Consider the following 19,773-nt stretch of genomic DNA (forward strand, 5'->3'; position numbering starts at 1 on the left):
CTGTTCCTCCTCCATACTTGCATAAAGTCAGCTTTTTAGTTTCCACATAGTTGAAGGCTCATGCAATTTGTTCTTCTATTACTTTGCATCTGTTACCTAGATTCCTAGATATTGTCACCAATGGCAAGATTTCCCTCTCCTTCTCTCTCTCTTTCCTGCTTTCTCTCTCTCTCTATCTCTCTGTTGATAGTAGGACTTGAACTCTGGGCCTGGGCATTGTCCCTGAGCTCTTTCTCAAGGCTCTACCACTTGAGCCACAGTGCCACTTGTTTTCTAGTGGTTAGTTGGAGATAAGAGTCTCACAAATTTTCCTGACTGGGCTGGCTTTGAACTATGAACCTCAGATCTCAGCCTCCTGAGTAGCTAGGATTACAGGCTTGAGCCACCAGAGTCCAGCTTCTATCTCTCTTTAAGGCTCAGTAGAATCTGATGGTGTGTATGTATCTCATTTTTATCCATTCATCTACTGATGGACACTTTCATTGACTCCATGTTTTAGCTATTGTGAATTGTGTTGCAATTAGCGTGGGAGTGCAGATTTAATTTAGAAATTGAGAAACTTGGGGCTGGGAAGGTGGCTCAGTGGTAGAGCGCTTGCCTTGTGTGCTCCAGGCCCTGGGTTCGATTCCTCAGCACCACATAAGCAAAAAGAAGAAAGCCGGAAGTGGCGCTGTGGCTCAAGTGGTAGAGCACTAGCCTTGAGCTGAAGGGCCGATGGACAGCGCCCAGGCTCAGAGTTCAGGCCCCACGACCGGACCCAAAAAAAAAAAAAAAAGAAAAAAGAAAAGAAATTGAGAAACTTGGGTCGAGTTAGGTGAGGTGGCGGAGACTGATGGAAGAAATGACATTGATCAAGATGCATTGGACTCATAAGTTGAAATGTTGAATTAAAGCCCCTTTGTACAACTACTTAACAGTAATTTAGAAAAACAAAAAAAATTGTTGGGAGGAGGGAAGGAAAGGATAGTAGGGAAAAAACAAAGGAGAGGGTAACAATGTTCAATAGGAAATGTACTCATTATCTTATTCATGGAACTGTAAGCCCTCTGTACAGTATCTTTACAATAAAAAATGGAAATATTGGGAAAGGGGAATAAAAAGAGAAACTTTGTAGCAGAGATTTAAACCTTTGTCACCTTATCAGGAATATGGTAAATAATGCTAATTTCTAAAATGGGTCAACCAAATATAGCAATATAAACATGGTTAAATATGATTCAGAAATATAGACATAAGACAAAAAGACATAGCTATAAGAGTTTCAAGGAGAGCAAGAGAACCTGGGACTGTCACTTTAAAAATTAAGTCCTTTTTTAAAAGATTAAGGACATTAGAAAACATACTAAAATACTACCTTTTAAAAATTATGATTTAGTACAGAATAATAGGTTTATAAACTATTGTCAGTAATTGTCACATTGCACTTTAAAATTACTCACTTTATTCTCCCTTTAAAAAAAAATTAGCACATTGGCCTTACCAGTGTTTGATATTCAGATTTTTAAAGTAAGTATTATTTTTCCTATTATTGGTACAAAGTTTTAAAACAGAGTTAATAAGAAATAAAAGGAGCCTGGAGCTGGTGTTTTATGCCTGTAATCCTAGCTACCCAGAAAGCTGAGATTGGGATTTGAAGCCAGCCTGAGCAAAAAATTATATGGGACTCTTCTCTCCAATTAACAAACTAAGAAAGCTGGAAATAACCCTGTGGCTCAAACCCAGAAAGCTGAGATTGGGATTTGAAGCCAGCCTGAGCAAAAATTATGTGAGACTTTTCTCTCCAATTAACCAACTAAGAAAGCTGGAAGTAACCATGTGGCTCAAATGGTAGAGTACCAGCCTTGAGCAATAAAGCCAAGTAAAATCATGAGACACCAAGTTCAAACCCCAGTATTTGCACATACACAAAACATAGAGATCTAATTACATACCTCCTGTGAACAAAAAGGTTCTACAGTGGTTGAAATGTTTGGGTAGAGCATGGAGAGACAAAACAGGGTTGGGCATTAGCAAAGATTTAATTAATCCACTCAGAGACAAAATAAAAATCTACTTGAAAACCATAGAGAAACATTGATAAAGGATAGTGAATGGTTTCAGGGCCCTTTACAGGAATTAGATTTTCTCTACCATAGTTTATCTGTGAGTTAATGCATCTCCAAGGCTAATTGTGCTCATGATCAATTATTGCCTCCTCTAATACTGTTCCAACCAAATCCTCATTCACATGTGAACATGTGACTCATCTACTATCCTTATAAACCAATGTCCTCCCTCACCTTCAAGCTGATTACTTAGAAGCCTTTGCTGTCTCCTTGGAAGCCCAGAATTCAGTTTTCCCTGTAAGTAGTGTCATCCTCTGGGTCAGGGCCAGTTGAGGTTCTTTGTGTTGGTAGGGGTGAGTCCTTGGTCAGGGTGAAGACATCATGAGAAATACATTCACACTTAATTTATCCTACTGTTCTTATTTGTCCTAGGAGCTGAATGCAGATTTATATAGCATTACTGACAGGCCCACATGGATTCAGACAAACACAAAGCTATTTCCAAGTCTGGAATCCAACTCTTATGATCCTTTTCTTTTTTCTTTTTGCTAGTCCTGGGGTTTGAACTCAGGGACTAGGCACTGTCCCTAAGCTTCTTTTGCTCAAGGCTAGCCACAGTGCCACTGCGGCTTTTTCTGTTTATGTATTACTGAGAATTCATGCATGCTAGGCAAGCATTCTATCACTAAGCCACATGCCTAGCCTAATCCTTTTAGGCGACTCCTTTGATAGGGGTTGTCTAAAAGATGGGCAAACACTTTCCTCTACCCTTTCCTTGAAATAATGATCAGATTTGATAGATTCTCCCTTCCTGAGTCATCTGGACCTCAGAGCCCAAATGTGGCCTTCTAGTCAGTTTCAATGGAGCCAGATTGGAGTGACAAAGTCACTTATATGAGTAGCAGTACAGCTGTTGCTATCCTGTCTCTCCCCCACCCCCCAACCTCCATTAAGTCTAAGAAGCACTATCAAGATGCATTGTATTCATCAACTGATTTGTTGAATGGTAACTCCTTTGTACTAATACTTACAGATAATAAAAGCATACTTAAAATCAGAAGAAAGAGCACATTCATAGCTTTCTAATATCCCAGAATAGGGACTTGTTTTCTGACCATCCCTAAGCAGAGGAACTTTCTTCCAGTATCCCAAGGGAGAAAAGACCTGTTGTCTTTAGAATTGAAAACAAGAAATTTCTCTTTCTGGTCTATTCTCAAAAAAAAAAAAGTCAGGCTCATAAAAAAGAATACAAATTACACCCAGCAGCTCTTATCAACTTGGTAAAGAATTGCAACTTTCAATTTTATTGCCTTAAAAAGAATTCAAACACTTCCATCTTTTAAAAACAATTTGGATTGAGGAAGGGAATTAGGTCCTTGTGCAGAACTGCTTGCAGAATGGCAGTGAGCATGATTTGAAGGGATCATGGTAGTAACCTTGAAGACTGATGGTTTTAGGGAACAGCTTGAGGCTGTGGAGTATCCCCCCCCCGTGGGTATCCCTAGTATGGATCGGGGTGAGGTTGATGGTGTGCAGGGGAGGGTAGGCCTCAGGGGAGTGATAGAACCCAGTGGCACCAAGAAGGGCATCCTGTGTATGAGGGTAGATGATATTCCATGGAGGTAGTCTTTGAATGCAAGCAGTGAACATTGAAATACCATGGAAGAAGTAAACATTGCTAATCAGTTTGGACTTGGCTTTGCTTATATCTGAAAATTGTTTGACGCTGGAGCTGAATAGTAGATGTATATATGGGAAATTGGCTCTGAGCCACTTACTGTCACCCAAGGTGGCCATCCCCTGACTTGGAGTGGTATGGAATTGAGTCATTTGATCATTCACAGCCCACACTGCAGAGATGGTCCAAATCAGGTTGGAACACAAATAAGCTCAGAAGAGATTTGTTCTATTGAAGATTTCAGTGGAGATTGTGTGTCAGTAGCCATATGGCCAAGGGCTTGAGTGCCTTACTTGTTTGTCCATGAGATAAGATGGAATAGAAAAAGTCTCCTTTCTGAGTGCTCCCACAAGTGAGAACAGGAATGGTCATATTTGGTTCCTGTGCCTTCCAGGGAGCGGGGAAATTATAGATCATTGATTAAAATCTGAGTATCCATCAGCCGATACTCATCAGATTGCTTAGCTTCACTTCTCTGAGTTGATCTTATTAAACAGATCGTGCCTATGAGCTGACTCCATTTCATTTCTTTCTGCTGATATTAATGTTTCCTCATAAATTGTCCACATGCAGCATATTCCCACTTTTTATTACAGTTGCATGTTTTGCCCGGCCCTGGATTCCATCTCTATTTCATCTGAAGGAGCCACAAATGATCTGTAATGAATCTTTCTTCCCTGGAGCCTGCTAGCGGCCACTTCAGATCTCTGTCCAGTTTGGACTGGCTGTTTATAGCTCAGACTTGAGCAGTGGGGAGGGAGGATGGAGTCTGGGTAGGTCCAAGGATCGACTAGAAATGGTTCAGTTTTACATGTACTTAGTTAAGTTCTGTGTGTGTATGTGTGTGTGTGTGTGTGTGTGTGTGTGTGTGTGTGTATTGCACACGTGCCAATACTGGGACTTGAACACCAGGCCTGGGTGCTCTCCCTTAGCTTTTTTTCTTAAGCCTGGTGCTCTACCACTTTTTTGTGGTTAATTAGAAATAAAAGTTTCATAGCCTTTGCTGCTCCAGCTGGCTTTGAAATATTATCCTTAGATATCAGCCTCCTTAAGTAACTAAGATTATTGTTAATGTTGTGCAGAGGGGTTACAGTTACATGAGTAAGGCAATGAGTATTACTTATTGATCATTGTTACCCCTTCCCTGCCTTGTTGTTGTCTCACTACCCCTCCCCCCCTCCCCGGCCCACCCCCCCACCTGAAGTTGTAAAGTTCATTTCCAATATACTATCCTGTGGGTATCCTTGTTTCGATGAGTCATCCTGTGTTTCAGCATTTTGCTATTCCCCTTCCCCTCCCCAGAATAGACATATGTATATACAAGACTCAGGGTATCAAAATCGAGTACAGTGACAATAGGGGATATGCATAGGGGAAAGAACATACACAGGAAACAACAACAACAACAAAAAATATAATCACATGGTACATTTAAAATAATAACAATAAAGACAGACCTCTCATGTCCATATCTTGGGGTTCATTTCACTTAACTTCATCCTATATAGTCATTTTTACATGGTTTTTGAGCTTTTCAGCTTATCTGATAAGATTATCCTATATGTATACTAATTATTGCAAATAAAAGAAACCAGGGGACCTAAATTTCTTTGGGCCTGGCTTACTTCACTTAATATAATTTTTCCAAGTTTTTCCATTTCCTAATAAATAGGGCTGTGTCATTGTCATTCTTTCTGATGGAAGCATAGAATTCCATTTTATATATGTACCACATTTTCTTGATCCATTCATCTACTAAGGGGCATCTGGGTTGGTTCCATATCTTATGGTAAATAATGCTGCAATAAACATAGTTGTGCTGGTAGCTTTAGTGTGGTCTTGTTCGTGATAATTTGGGTAAATTCCCAAAAGTGGGATTGCTGGGTCATAGGGGAGCTCTATGTGGAGTCTTTTGAGGAACCTCCATACTACTTTCCAGAGTGGCTGAGCAAGTTTATACTCCTACCAACAATGCAATAGGGTTCCCTTTTGACCACATCCCTTCCAACATCTGTCATTATTAGATTTTTTAAATGTTTTTTTATTGTAAAATTACTGTACAGAGGGGTTACAATTATATGAGTAAGGTAATGAGTACATTTCCTATCAAGCATTGTTACCTCCTCCTTTGTTTTTTCCCTACAGTCTCTTTCATCCCCACCTTTCCAATTCCCCATTCTCTCCCCCACCCCAAGTTGTAAAGTCCTTTTTCACCATAATGTCTTGTACATCTCATTGTTACAATGGGTCAACCTGTATCCTTGCTTCAGCATTTAGTTATTTCCCTTCCCCTTTCCAAATTAGAAAAAAATGTATATACAAGATGCAGGGCACCGAGGTCCAATACAGTGCAAACAGGGGTTATACCATGGGGAAGAACATACAAAAGAAACAAAAAAAATTACATAGTACATTTTAGATACGTTAAAAACAATAGCAAGAAAGAAAAAAACAAGTTGTGTCCCTATCTTGGGGTTCATTTCACTTAACATCACCTTGTATTAGAATACCTAGTTAGGGCAATAAGACAAGATGCAAACATAAAGGGGATACAAATAGGGAAAGATGAAATAAAATGCTCCTTCTTTGCATATGACATTATCTTGTATTTAAACAACTCCACGGACTCCACTCCCAAATTACTGGAGCTGATTTGAAATTTTGGCAAAGTAGCAGGACATAAAATTAACCCTCAAAAATCAACAGCTTATTTCCTCTAAACCCAGGAATGAGACAAGGATGTCCACTCTCTCCACTTCTCTTCAATCTAGTATTAGAATGCCTAGCTACAGCAATAAGACAAGATGCAAACATAAAGGGGATCCAAGTAGGGAAAGATGAAGTAAAACTCTCCCTCTTTGCAGATGACATGATCTTGTATTTAAAGAATCCCATGGACTCCACTACCAAATTATTCGAGCTGATTCAAAACTTTGCCAAAGTAGTAGGGTATAAAATTAACCCTCAAAATCAATGGCTTTTCTGTATGCCAACAATGAGAAGAGCGCAGCTGAAATCAGGAAAGCAACTCCTTTGTAATAGCCTCACAAAAAATAAAATACCTAGGAATTAACTTAACTAAAAAAGTGAAGGACCACTACAATGAAAACATTAAAAACCTGAAAAAGGAAATCAAAGCAGAACGTAGAAAGTGGAAAAAAAACTCCCATGCGGATTGGAAGGATCAACATCGTGAAAATGGCAATACTTCCCAAAGCTATCTACAAATTCAATATCCCAACCTCATTCTTCAAGGAAATACAAGAGGCAATCAGAAAGAACAGTGCTGGAGGAATATCAATACCAAATTTCAAACTCTACTACAAAGCCATAGTAATCAAAACAGCTTGGTACTGGCACAACAACAGACCTCAGGACCAATGGAATAGAATTGAAAACCCGGATATAAACCCACATAATCTACGATAAGGGAGCTAAAAAAAATTGAATTGAAGGTGGCAACAATGACTGATAAGAAATGTACTTATTATCTTGCCCATGTAATTGCAACCCCTCTGTATGGTATTTTCACAATAAAAAAATAGAATGGAAGAAAGATAGCCCCTTCATTATAGCCATTCTAACTAGGGTGAGGTGGTATCTCAATCTTGTTTTGATTTGCATTTCTTTTATGGCTAGAGAGGTTGAGCATTTCTTTATGTGTTTATTGACCATTCTTATTTCCTCTTCAGAGAAGTTTCTCTTTAAGTCTTTAGTCCACTTATTTATCGGGCAGTTGTTTCTTTGAGGATTTGTTTTGGGGGGATTTAATTTTTTGAGTTCTAAGTATATTTTAGATATGAGACCCTTGTCCATTGTATGACTAGTGAAGATCTTCTCCCAATCCGTGGGCTTTCTATTGATCTTGCTAGCTATGTTCTTTGCCATGCAGAAGGTCTGCAGTTTCATGCAATCCCTTTTGTCCAAACTTTCTTTGATTTGTTGTGTTTCTGTGTCTCTATTAAGAAAATTTCAGCCTGTGCTAAGGAGCCCTAGAGTTTCTCCTATTCCTTCCTGTAATGTTTTCAGGGTGTCTGTTTTTACTTCGAGGTCTTTGATCCATTTGGAGTTGATTCTGGTGCAGGGTGATATATGGGGATCTACCTTTAGTTTTCCACAGGTGTTTAACCAGTTTTGCCAGCACAATTTAGTAAAGAGGCTGTCTTTCTTCCATTCTATGTCTTTTCGCTCCCTTGTCAAAGATTAGGTGGCTTCATTTCTAGGTCTTCAGTCCTATTCCATTGGTACTCAGGTCTGTTCTTGTGCTAGTACCAAGATTTTTTTTGTTTATTTTTAGCTGTTTATTTTATTTATTTAATTGTGAAAATATTGTACAGAGGGGTTACAATTACATGGGCAAGATAATGAGTACATTTCTTATCAAGCATTGTAGCCTCCTCCTTTGTTTCCCCTTCCCATCCCTTCCCATCCTCCCCCACCCCCCACCCAATTCTCCCTGCCCCCCCAAGATTTTTTTAGTAAGTTTTTTTATTGTGAAAATTCTGTACAGAGGGGTTACATGAGCAAGGTAATGAGTACATTTCTTATCAAGTATTGTTGCCTCCTCCTTTGTTTTTCCCCCCTACCATCCCATCCCTACCACTTCCAAAACTACCCCCCCCCGGCTAAATTGTAAATTTCATTGTTCAACAGTCGTCTTGTACATCTCATTGTTACAATGGGTCAACCTGTATCCCTATTTAAACATTTTGTTTTTTCCCTCTCCCTCCCCAAATTATACTGACATCAAGTAAAGTGAAAACAGGGGTTATACCGTGGGGGAGGAACATAGAAAGCAACAAAAAACCTGTTTTTATTACTATCGCTTTGTAGTAGAGTTTTCAACTTGAAATGGATATTCCTCCAGAGATGTGTTTTCTGCTAAGGATTGTTTTTGCTATTCGGGGTCTTTTATTGTTCCATATGAATTTTTGATTGCTTCTTCTATTTCATTAAAAAATGAGACTGGGATATTGATAGGCATGGCATTGAAGTTGTAGATAGCCTTTGGCAGTATTGCCATTTTCATGATGTCAATCTTCCCAACCCAGGAGCATGGTAGGTTTTTTACTATTTCCTTAGTTCTGCTTTATTTCCTTTTTCAGATTTTTAAAGTTTTCATCATAGAGGCCCTTCTCCTCTTTAGTTAACTCCTAGGTATTTTATTTTTTGTGGGGCTATTACAAAAAGGGCTGCTTTCCTAATTTTAGCCATGCTCTTCTTGTTATTGGCATACAGGAAAGCCATTGATTTCTGAGGATTAATTTTATACCCTGCTACTTTGCCAAAGTTTCAAATCAGCTCTAGTAGCTTGGTAGTGGAGTCCATGGGGTTCTTTAAATACAAGATCATGTCATCTGCAAAGAGGGAAAGTTTTATTCCATCTTTCCTTATTTGTATCCCCTTTATGTTTGCATCTTGTCTTATTGACCTAGCTAGGCATTCTTAAGCTAAGTTGAAGAGGAGTGGAGAGAGCGGACATCCTTGTCTCATTCCTGAATTTAGAGGAAATGGCTTTAACTTTTCAACATTAAGTATAATTCTGGCTGTAGGTAATACACAGCCTTTATTATATTGAGGAATGTTCCATGGATTCCTAATTTTTTTCCAGAGCTTTCATCATAAAGGGGTGTTGGATCTTCTCAAAAACTTTTTCTGCATCTATTGAGATAACCATGTGGTTCTTATCCTAGCTCTTGTTGATATGAATTATATTAATTGATCTGAGTATATTGAACCAGCTTTGCATCCCTGAAATGAATCCTGTTTGATCATGTTGTATTATTTTTTTGATGAGTTGTTTTTTTTTAATTTATTTTATTTTATTTGTGAACATACTGTACAGAGGGGTTACAATTACATGGGCAGGATAATGCGTACATTTCTTACCAAGCACTGCAGCCTCCTCCTTTGTTTATCCTTCACATCCCTTCCCAGCCTCCCCCCTCCTCCCCCAGTCCCCATCCTTCCCCCTCCCCTGCACCAACATTGTAAAGCTCGTTTTTGACATGACAACTTGTACTTCTCTTTGTTGCAACAGGTCCACCTGTATCCTTAAACGACTTGTTTTTCCCCATCTCCTCCACAAGTTGAGTTGTTGAAGTCAATTGGCCAATATTTTGCTGAGAAGTTTTGTGTTGATGTTCATCAAAGAAATGGGTCTATAGTTCTCTTTCTTTGATGAGTCTCTACCTGGTTTTGGGATGTGGGTAATGATGGCTTCATAGAAAGTTTGGTAGTGAACGTTCACTTTCAATTTCATTGAAGAGTTGGAGGAGTTTTGGTGTGAGTTCGGCTTTGAAGGGCTTGTAGCATTCAGCTGTAAACCCATCCAGTCCTGGGCTTTTCTTGGGTGAGATTTCTGTGTTTGATATGGGTCTGTTAAGTTGGTTTAAATCATCTTGGTTTAGTTGGGCATGTCAATATTTTCTAGAATTTGTCCATATCTTTCAGATTCTCAAACGTATTAACATAAAGGTTTGAGAAGTATCCCCTTATTATATTTTGAATCTTGATTGTTTCTGTAGTGATGTTTCCATTATCATCTCTGAGTTTGTTTATTTGGGTGTGTTCTTTTTTTCTAATAAGATTTGCTAAGGGTCTGTCAATTTTATTATTTTTTTGAAGAACCAACTCTTTGTTTTGTTGATCCTTTCTATAGTTTTTATTAACTCTAATTCATTTATTTCTGATTTAATTTTAATTATTTCTTTCCATCTACTGGATTGGGGCTTACTGCTCTTTTTTCAAGGAGTTTTAGGTGCCTCGTTAAATTGTTGGTTTCAGATCTCTCCAATTTGTTAATGTAGGAACTCAGAGCTATAAACTTGGCTCTGAGTACCGCCTTTGCTGTAGGGTGACTTAATTTTTTGAGTTCTAAGTATATTTTAGATATGAGACCCTGGTTTATTGTATAGCTAGTGAAGATCTTCTCCCAATCTGTGGGCTTTCTATTGATCTTGCTAGCTATGTCCTTTGCCACGGAGAAGATCTGCAGTTTCATGCAATCCCATTTGTCCAAACTTTCTTTGATTTGTTGTGTTTCTGTGTCTCTATTAAGAAAATTTCAGACTGTGCCAAGGAGCCCTAGAGTTTCTCCTATTCCACCCTGTAATTTTCAGGGTGTCTGCTTTTCCTTTGAGGTCTTTGATCCATTTGGAGTTGATTCTGGTGCAGGGTGATGTATAAGGATCTAACATTAGTTTTTCTACAGGTGTTTAACAAGTTTTTCCAGCACCATTTACTGAAGGGACTATTTTCTTCCATTCTATTTTTTTTTGTCCCTTTATCAAAGATTAGGTGGCTATAGGTCTGTAGGTTCATTTCTGGGTCTTTGGTTCTATCCCATTGTTCTTCAGGTCTATTCTATGCAAGTACCAAGCTGTTTTGATTGCTATGGCTTTGTAGTAGGGTTTGAAATTTGGTATTGATATTCCAGCACTGTTCTTTCTGCTAAGGATTGTTTTTGCTATTCAGGGTCTTTTCTTGTTCCATATGAATTTTTGAGTTGCTTCTTCTATTTTCTTGAAAATGAGGTTGGGATATTGATAGGTATCACATTAAATTTGTAGATAGCCTTGTGAAGTATTGCCATTTTCACGAATTACTCCTCCCAATCCAGGGGCATGGAAGATTTTACCACTTTCTTAGTTCTGCTTTAATTTCCTTTTTCAGGTTTTTAATGTTTTCATCATAGAGGTCCTTCACTCCTTTAGTTAACTTTATTCCTAGGTATTTTATTTTTTGTGGTGCTATTACAATAGGAGTTGTTTTCCTAACTTCAGCTGTGCTCTTCTTATTGTTGGCATACAAGAAAGCCATTGATTTTTATGGGTTAATTTTATAACTTGCTACTTTGCCAAAGTTTTGAGTCAGCTCTAGTAGCTTGGGAGTGGAGTCCATGGTGTTCTTTAAATACAAGATCATGTCATCTGTGTAAAGGGAGAGTTTTACTTCATCTTTCCCTATTTAAATACCCTTTATGCGTATTCTGAAGTCCATTTCCCTATACCCCATCCTACACTGTCTTTTTCTGGGCTGTCAGCTTCCTGTTCCCCCATGGGTGGGCTCCTGGGATTTGAGAAGACTCCAACAGAAAGGTGGATAAAGTAGGAAAACATGGTTAGGAAGGGCTGGTTCTTAGAAAGTGCTCAGGGGAACACAACTGGACCCTAATTAGGTCCAATATTTTTCAATGATTGAGGAATAAAGATAACCAGAAATAGGAGCTATTGGGATAATTCTGAGACAAAGTCCAAAGAAGTTCTGGATGCAAGCCTATGCTAAACAAAAGTATCTGGATCAGAAGCTTTGGCCCTTGTCAAGAACAAAAGACCCTAGGAGACACAGCGTGGTCCCAGATAGTTTATGGTAATTGGACCTTTTCAGGTTGCCTGGCCATTCTAGGTGGAGCTTCTGGGTCTCATGACTCAGGATGGCTCCTTTGCTGATGTTCTATAAGTGGGCTCCTCGAGCCATTGGTCATTTTGCAGCTAGCTAGTCCCTTCCTTGTAAATGTGTATATGTAAGGATTGTGATATCTACTGCCTTGGAGATGTGGCATTGCTCAGGGAGTATTGCTCCAAAATAGCATGTTGTTGCAAAGGCAGCAGTGGGTCTTTGACATTAGCTCAATATCTGTTTTTGGGAAAATGCCAAGCCCTGGGCTCTGTGGAGGGAATGTTCTCACGTATTAAGGCTGAGGCTTTAAAAAGATGCTAATTGCCTACAAGCTTTTATTATCTCAGGCTCGGAGTGTTGGGAGGGGGGGTGCCTAGATAAGTGGCCAACAATTAATGCACACATAAATAATCGGTGGCATTTGCACTTGGTAAAATAAATCCTCCACAGAGGAGCTGGAAGGCTTCCATGTGGACATTGTTTTTTTTTCCTCCACTCCATTTACTCATCCCAGAGGCCAAGATAAGTAAAACAGGATCACACTTAAGAACACAAGTGGAACAATGCTCACAGGCCTAAGAGAACAAGTTAACCTGGGGAAGGAAGCTTCTGTTGCTTGGAGTGATTTGTTTTATAGATACAAGGAAAAGGGTTACTTAGTTCCTCTTGTCAGGGGACTGGGCTTGGGCCAGAAGGCTCACGTGCATCTCCTTAGGCAGCTGTTTGAGCCTTTAAGAGAGCAGTGTGTTAGGAACAATGACTTTGGAGAGAGTTGGAGCTTTGGCTACAGGGATTTTCTGCAAGGTCTGTTTGGATGGAGGTCCCAGCTGCCATTGGCGAGTCAGGCACAGAACTGTCTGCTTGGTTAGGTTGTTGTTGTGCAAATGAGGCCTGTGGGTTGTGAAGTAAAGGTATGGGCTTTATATAGAAGCAGGCTCTTGTTACCCTTGGAAATGGTTCAGATTTAGTTGTGTCCAAGTTTAAGGGTTGGGGAAGGTTACCCAGGATGGAGGTGTTTCCTGAAGTGTGCTTAGTACTTTCTTCCCTGCTTGCATCTTGGCTCTTGGATGTTAGAATGGATCTTCACCACTGCACCAACCAAGGGACAACTGGGAGCCTTCCATGGCCCAAGTCAAAGAGCCATTCCTGGCCCTGCAGGATCACCTAGAATTCCAAAGTCCCCTAGCTCCTGCTGGACCTCTAGGATGGTACATGAGTGTCATATGTGCCACAACATTGTCTGTGGGAGAAGGTACCTGAGGTTCACACTAGGCTGCAGAGCATGAGGAAGGAAACACATTCCCAGCTATACTCGACTTTGCAGGGGATGAGAAAAAAGATGACCTCCGTTTTTAGCTGGGATCTACCTCTGACAGACAGTGATTGATATGTTGGTGTAGATATGTGATGTCTGAGCAAACCAGCATTTGTGTGGGCATCTAGCTCTGCCTCCTTCCACTGTCTGCTTGTCTGTGGTTTGGGGGTCACCAGCACCAGCTGCCACCTCCTTCAAAGGGTGTGATGAGCATCTGCCTGCTAATTTGGATGTCTCTTCTCCTCAGCTCTTCTAAAGCTCTGTGTTTCCGGTGTTGACAGGCCACAGAAGCCAGACACAAGGGCTCTGGTGGCTTGGCGAGGCTTTGTAGGAGTCATAACGAATTAGCTATGCTCAGGCTTTGGACCAGCATCCTCTGGGCTCACTGGGATATAGGCTTTGACTCCACCATGTGGTTCCTGCAGTTGCTCAGGCCTCCACTGTGACATTGCTTTATTTTGAGGATTGTCCCAAAGTCATAGTGGCAAGCCTCATGTAGAAACCTGCACTTTAGGAACCAAACTCTCCACTGGGGTAGGTGAGTGAGCAGGAGCCTATCCTGAATAGGAGGCCAGCTCTCCTGTGCCTACCTGTGAGATATAGGCACTTATCTCAATTATTTGTCTGTGTAAACTCTTTATTCCAATGCCCACATGCTATGTGGATGTAGAGGCTCACTACAGCCAAGGTGAGGGGAGACACCTATTGTTGCAGTGAGGGGCCCCAGGATGCAGGAGACAGTAACTACACTTTGCAAAGCAGTATGTATTCTCTAATAACAACAGATGCTGGAGGGGATGTGGACAGAAGGGAACCTTACTGCAATGTTGGTGGGAGTGTAAACTTGTTCAACCACTTTGGAAAGCAGTATGGAGGTTCCTCAAAAGACTCCATATAGAGCTCCCCTATGACCCAGCAATCCCACTTTTTGGGCATTTACCCAAATGATCACAAACAAGGCCACACTAAAGCTACCAGCACGACTATGTTTATTGCAGCATTATTTACCATAGCTAAGATATGGAACCAACCCAGATGCCCCTCAGTAGATGAATGGATCAAGAAAATGTGGTCTATATATATAATGGAATTCTATGCCTCCATTAGAAAGAATGACATTGCCCTATTTGTTAGGAAATGGAAAGGCATGGAAAAATTATATTAAGTGAAGTAAGCCAAGTCCAAAGAAACATAGGTCTCATGCCTTCCCTTATTTGCAATAACTAGTATATGCTTGAGTCAAGCAAAAAAGGTCAGATAAGGTGATGCTAGGAGAATGAACCCCAAGATAAGGATTCAAATGTTTTTTTTTTGCCTTTCATGCAATTATTTCTAACATATTTATAAGATGATTTCTATGTTGTTTTGTATGTCCCTCCCCCACGGTATAACCCCTGTTTTCACTGTATTTAATGTTGGTATAATTTGTGGAGGGGAAGGGAAAAAACAAATTACTTAACTAGGGATACAGGTGGACCCATCGCAACAATGAGATGTACAAGACATTATATCAAAAAATGAACTTTACAACTTTGGTGGGGGTGGGAGGAATGGGAAGGGGAAACAAAGGAGGAGGCAACAATGCTCATTACCTTGCCCATGTAATTGTAACCCCTCTCTATGGTATTTTCACAATTAAAAAAATGCAGTATGTATTGTCTTCCTTGATAGCAGAGATATGACCATCATGGTTGACCCTGGTGTCTGGAAACATTAGGACAGCTGTCGGGGCATAGTAGACCCTGTCTGTTGAATAGATGAAGGATATGAGGGGGTATGCACATTCAAAGGAGACTATTGTGCCCAGCACCAATAACTACACCTGTAATCCTAGCTACTCAGGAGGTTGAGATTTGAAGATCACTGTTTAAAGCCCATGGGACTCTTATGTCTAATTAACTACCAAAAAAGCTAGAAGTGGGACTGTGGCTCAAGTGATAGAGCACAAGCCTTGAGCAAAAATGGCTCAGAGACAGCACCCAGGAACTAAGTTCAAGCCCTAAGCTGGCACACACACACACACACACACACACACACACACACACACATATACACACACACACACATATACACACACGCAGGAGAACACTGAATGAAGTCAGGCAGACATGGAGAGAAGGAAAAGGGAGGGGTTTAATGTTGACTGATCATTTGTTGGGCTTCTTCCTGAACTGAGAGCATCCCACTTAATATCATTTAATGCTCAACATTATCATAGGTGGGAGGTATTGTCTCAGGTTGAGTTCCCAGTGGCCAACTTAGAGAGGAAGGTTTATGTGACAGTGATTTATTAAGAAACACCTCAGAGGAATTCAAACAAGAAAAATAGCAGGGTAGTGGGGATGTAGGACAGGAAAGTGAAGGAAGCCAAGGGAAGTAATTTTGGCTTCTGTCCTGTGGAGACATTCCAGAAATAGCTGAAATGGCCCTGGGAGAAGTTTCCATCCAGGAGCAAGCAGCCTTAGGATGGGGGAGTGGCCTCGTAGGGTTTCGGCAGCCTGAGTCTTGGGTGTTGGCCATGAACAGAGAGGTCATCGAGAGTCTTGGGTGTTGGGAATGAACACAGAGGTCATCCAGATCACAGGACCAGGTTGTGAGGAGGACTTAGGTACAGCACTGGAGCACTGTTGGCAGTTAACTGCTGTGGAGTCATAGAAAATGCACCTGAAGAGATAAAGTATGTCACCTAGAGGTACTCAGTGGAGACTTTACTATACTGCTTCTCACTTCAGGGATAAAAGGAATACACAGCCAAGCATGGTGGCTCATGCCTGTAATCCTAACTACTTAGGAGGCTGAGATCTGAGGATTGCAGTTCAAAGCCAGCCCGGGCAGGAAAGTCTGCATGTCTCTTACCTCCAATTAACCACCAGAAAACCAGAAACTGCGCTGTGGCTCAAGTGATAGAGCATTAGCCTTGAGGTGAGAGCTTAGGGACAGCGCCCAGGCCCAGGGTTCAGAACTCATGACCAACAACATCAAAAAGGAAAACACTACAGAGGTAGCTGGGGAGACAATGAGAAAGCTTGGTACTGGGGTGGGAAGGGGACCCAGTGGTGCTGGGAGCAACCCTGCCCTCCAGGCTGTGAGCAGTTAGGGCTCTTCCCACGAAGCTGGCAGCTCTCCTGTAATCACACAGAGAGGCAGGTGTGGTGTTGCTCAGTCTGTAGTAGTTGCCCCTTCTTACCACCTCTGCATGAGCTGCACCTTCAGGGAAAAGGCTCCAGCTAAGTGCTATTTATCTCTGTATGGAGGAGGAAAGAGGCTTGACAAATTAGTTGTTGCTTAATTGGTAGTGGGAAAGTAGGACAGTGAAGTTGGCCAGTCATCTTGTGGGGTTTTCCAATCAATTCTTTCCACTAATCCCTTCCATGCGAATGTCTGATACCAGGTGCAGAGATTCCTCAGGGGACCCAGTGTTCTCACAGCTCTCTGAGATCTCTTGGCAATTGGCTCAAGTTGTATGTGATGCTGGCATCCATGGAGAAGTGCAGAGACTCTTTCGCCTGCACAGGTTCACAGAATGATACATTCCGGAGCAGGAATCCCCCTGCCAAGGCCAAGAGATAGATAGGGCTGGAGTTCTAACACCACACAAAATCTCAGCACACTGGCTTTCCCAGTGACGTAGGATCCCTAGCAATGGGGCTTGGGTTTTTGCATTTTCCCCAGCTTCTTTCAAAGTTTTATGCAAGGAACCAGATTTGAGAATCACTGCTGGAGATGTCAGTGCATGATTTGGGCTACCGTCACCTGTGGTGGCCCTCCAAGTTGGCACTTACCTTGTTACCCCCAAGGCAGTTCATTTCCTCTTGAACTACCTGGACAGCCAGAAAATTCTCGCCTACATTGAGTTGATCTGTCTCTCTCATTCCTGGAATCATTCATTCTAAATCTATGAGATTTAGCTGCAGAGAACAGCTTAATTTCTCTGCAAATATGACTTCTTCATGTGTTTAAGATACCTCTGTTAGAGGGCTGGGGCTATGGCTGAGTGGTAGAGTGCTTGCCTACCATGCATGACCCTGGGCTTGATTCCTCAATACTACACAAACATAAAATTAATAAAAGAAAAAAATAATCATTAAGATTTAAAAAATACCTCTATTGTCCTAGCCTATAAGCATCCTCAGTCATTTCAAGAAGTTCTTGGTTTACATAGTTCTACTCCATGTCTGGTCTCTTGTGTGTGGCGTTTCCCATGAATACCCCAAGAACAGAACCAACCCTGTTATTTCCTGCCTTGCACTGTTTTGTTTTCAAATTCCATTTCTCCATTTGCCTTTTTACTGTTGGAAATCAAGTGTAAAGATTTGAGTTCATTCATGTTAAACTGCATCTGTTGAGAGACTCAGTTGTGTTCGAGCCTTCTGGAACTTTATAATATCCTATGAGCTTTGTATCATATACAAATTTGATGAGCAGATTGTCAATATTTCCATGTGATCATTAAGGAAATGCCCAGGTATTGGGTATTGAAGCCACAGTCAGGGCCTGGCAATGTGACTGATATATTCTCAGAACATCTATTTCCAATTCTCTTTTTTCCTCTCCCTCAATGAGGCATTGAGGCATCTGAAGACATCTGCATGTTGAAAGGAGAGAGGATCTAGGATGTAGAGGGGAGTCCATCTACTTTGATTCTAGACTCTTCCAAAACTCATTGGCTCTTGAGTCCACAGAAGACAAAGCAAGTGCGGATGTGATTTATTTATCCCAGGGAAGGGAGGATTCAGAATTGGATGGATGAGGCACATGAAGAAAATGGTAGGTCTATTATCCCTGCAGCTGGTAGAGCTTGAAGCTTGAACCTTGAGCTGAAGAGGACAGGGAAAGTGCCCAGGCCGAGTTCAAGCCCCATGACCAACGAGAGAGAGAGAGAGAGAGAGAGAGAGAGAGAGAGGATTAAGTTTGAAAGCTAGTCCATGCAAAAAATTAGAGGACCTTTATTAACAAGCCAGGCAGGAGGCACATGCCTATGATCCCAGTTACTTATAGCAGTATGGCTTCACTGGTAGAGCAACTGTCAAGCAAGAGAAACCAACCAAGTTCATTGCCACTAAGAAAGAGAGGGAGGGAGGGAGGGAGGGAGAGCAAGAGAATGCTCATGTGGTCAGAGGATATAAGCAGAATGCAAGCAAGTGGGAAAGTAAGACTGGACTCTTGCAGCACAGGAATGACCACCAGTTAGCCAACTGCCCATCTCTGCTTTCTGGGGAAGGCTGGGGACGCATAGATACTACTCTACTTGCCTCTGGGGACTGAGGACTGAGTGTGTTGTTACGTACCTTGGCGGATAGTAGGAAGGAAGTGTCACTTATAATTCATAGATGACCAGAGTTGAATGACAGAGGTCATATTTTTCCTGTACTGACTTTTGTACTTATTTATCTTCATGAGGCATGGCATCTCTTATTCATAGACTGGAGGGGGGATTTTGTATCCTTCATCCTGGATTGGTGCCCACCCTTGGTGTCCTGAGGGAAGTTGACTGGAAAGGAATGGGAGCCTAGAACTTGCCTGCTCAATCCATGGGCTTGATCCTCAAAACCTCACTGTGCTCATCAGCAAACTGGTTCATTCTCACTGAGCAACATTACCCAGCAGAGGAACTGCATGCAGTGGAGGCCTGTGGTCCACCAGAGCCTTGCAATCCTGCTAGGCCACATGCTGGCTGGGTTACTAGTGCTGGCTCTGGCTCTTCTGTGTCTCATTTCTTAAGGAAGAAGTCAAGTCTCTATATACTGATAAAAATAAGATACTCTTGATACACTAATAAATTTTAAAAAATAAAATTAAAATTTAAAAACTTAAAAAAGTGAGCATTGTAACCTGATGTGTAACTCTTGTGATTTCTTTTGTTAATTTTTTTTGCCAGTCCTGGGGCTTGAACTCAGGGTCTGGGTGCTGTCCTTGGGCTTCTTTTGCTCAAGGCCAACACTCTACCACTTGAGCCACAGCACCACTTCCAGCTTTTTCTGTTTATGTGATACTGAGGAATCAAAAACCCAGAGCTTCATGCGTACTAGGCAAGCACTCTACCACTAAGCCACCTTCCCAGCCCTCTTGTGATTTTTAACAACAAAAAACCTAGTTCAACATGCATATGTAAGTAAGTACTTATAGCTGTGATTGTAGAAGCGTCTAGAAAGTAACACTTGAAACAATTTCTGGAGGATGAATTTGGAGGGATAAATGGGGGACTTTTCACTATGTAAAATTATGGGATGATTTTGGAGCATTTTTTTCTGCATTTTTTTCTAATCAAAATCATAATGAACATTTCATGACCAAAATGCAAAGAAGGCAAAGAGTGAATAGAAGCCATCTGAAAA

General features: G+C 41.1%; 1 protein-coding gene across 1 annotated transcript in view; it reads left to right on the forward strand.

Moving 5' to 3' along the window:
- The window catches only part of Grid1 (glutamate receptor, ionotropic, delta 1), a 748,070-nt gene that overhangs the window by 430,912 nt on the left and 297,385 nt on the right, over nucleotides 1-19,773 (forward strand). The gene's annotated exons all lie outside the window — the stretch shown is intronic.

This window comes from Dipodomys ordii, unplaced genomic scaffold (genome assembly GCF_000151885.1).
Source record: "Dipodomys ordii isolate 6190 unplaced genomic scaffold, Dord_2.0 Scaffold148, whole genome shotgun sequence".
Lineage (NCBI taxonomy): Eukaryota > Metazoa > Chordata > Mammalia > Rodentia > Heteromyidae > Dipodomys > Dipodomys ordii.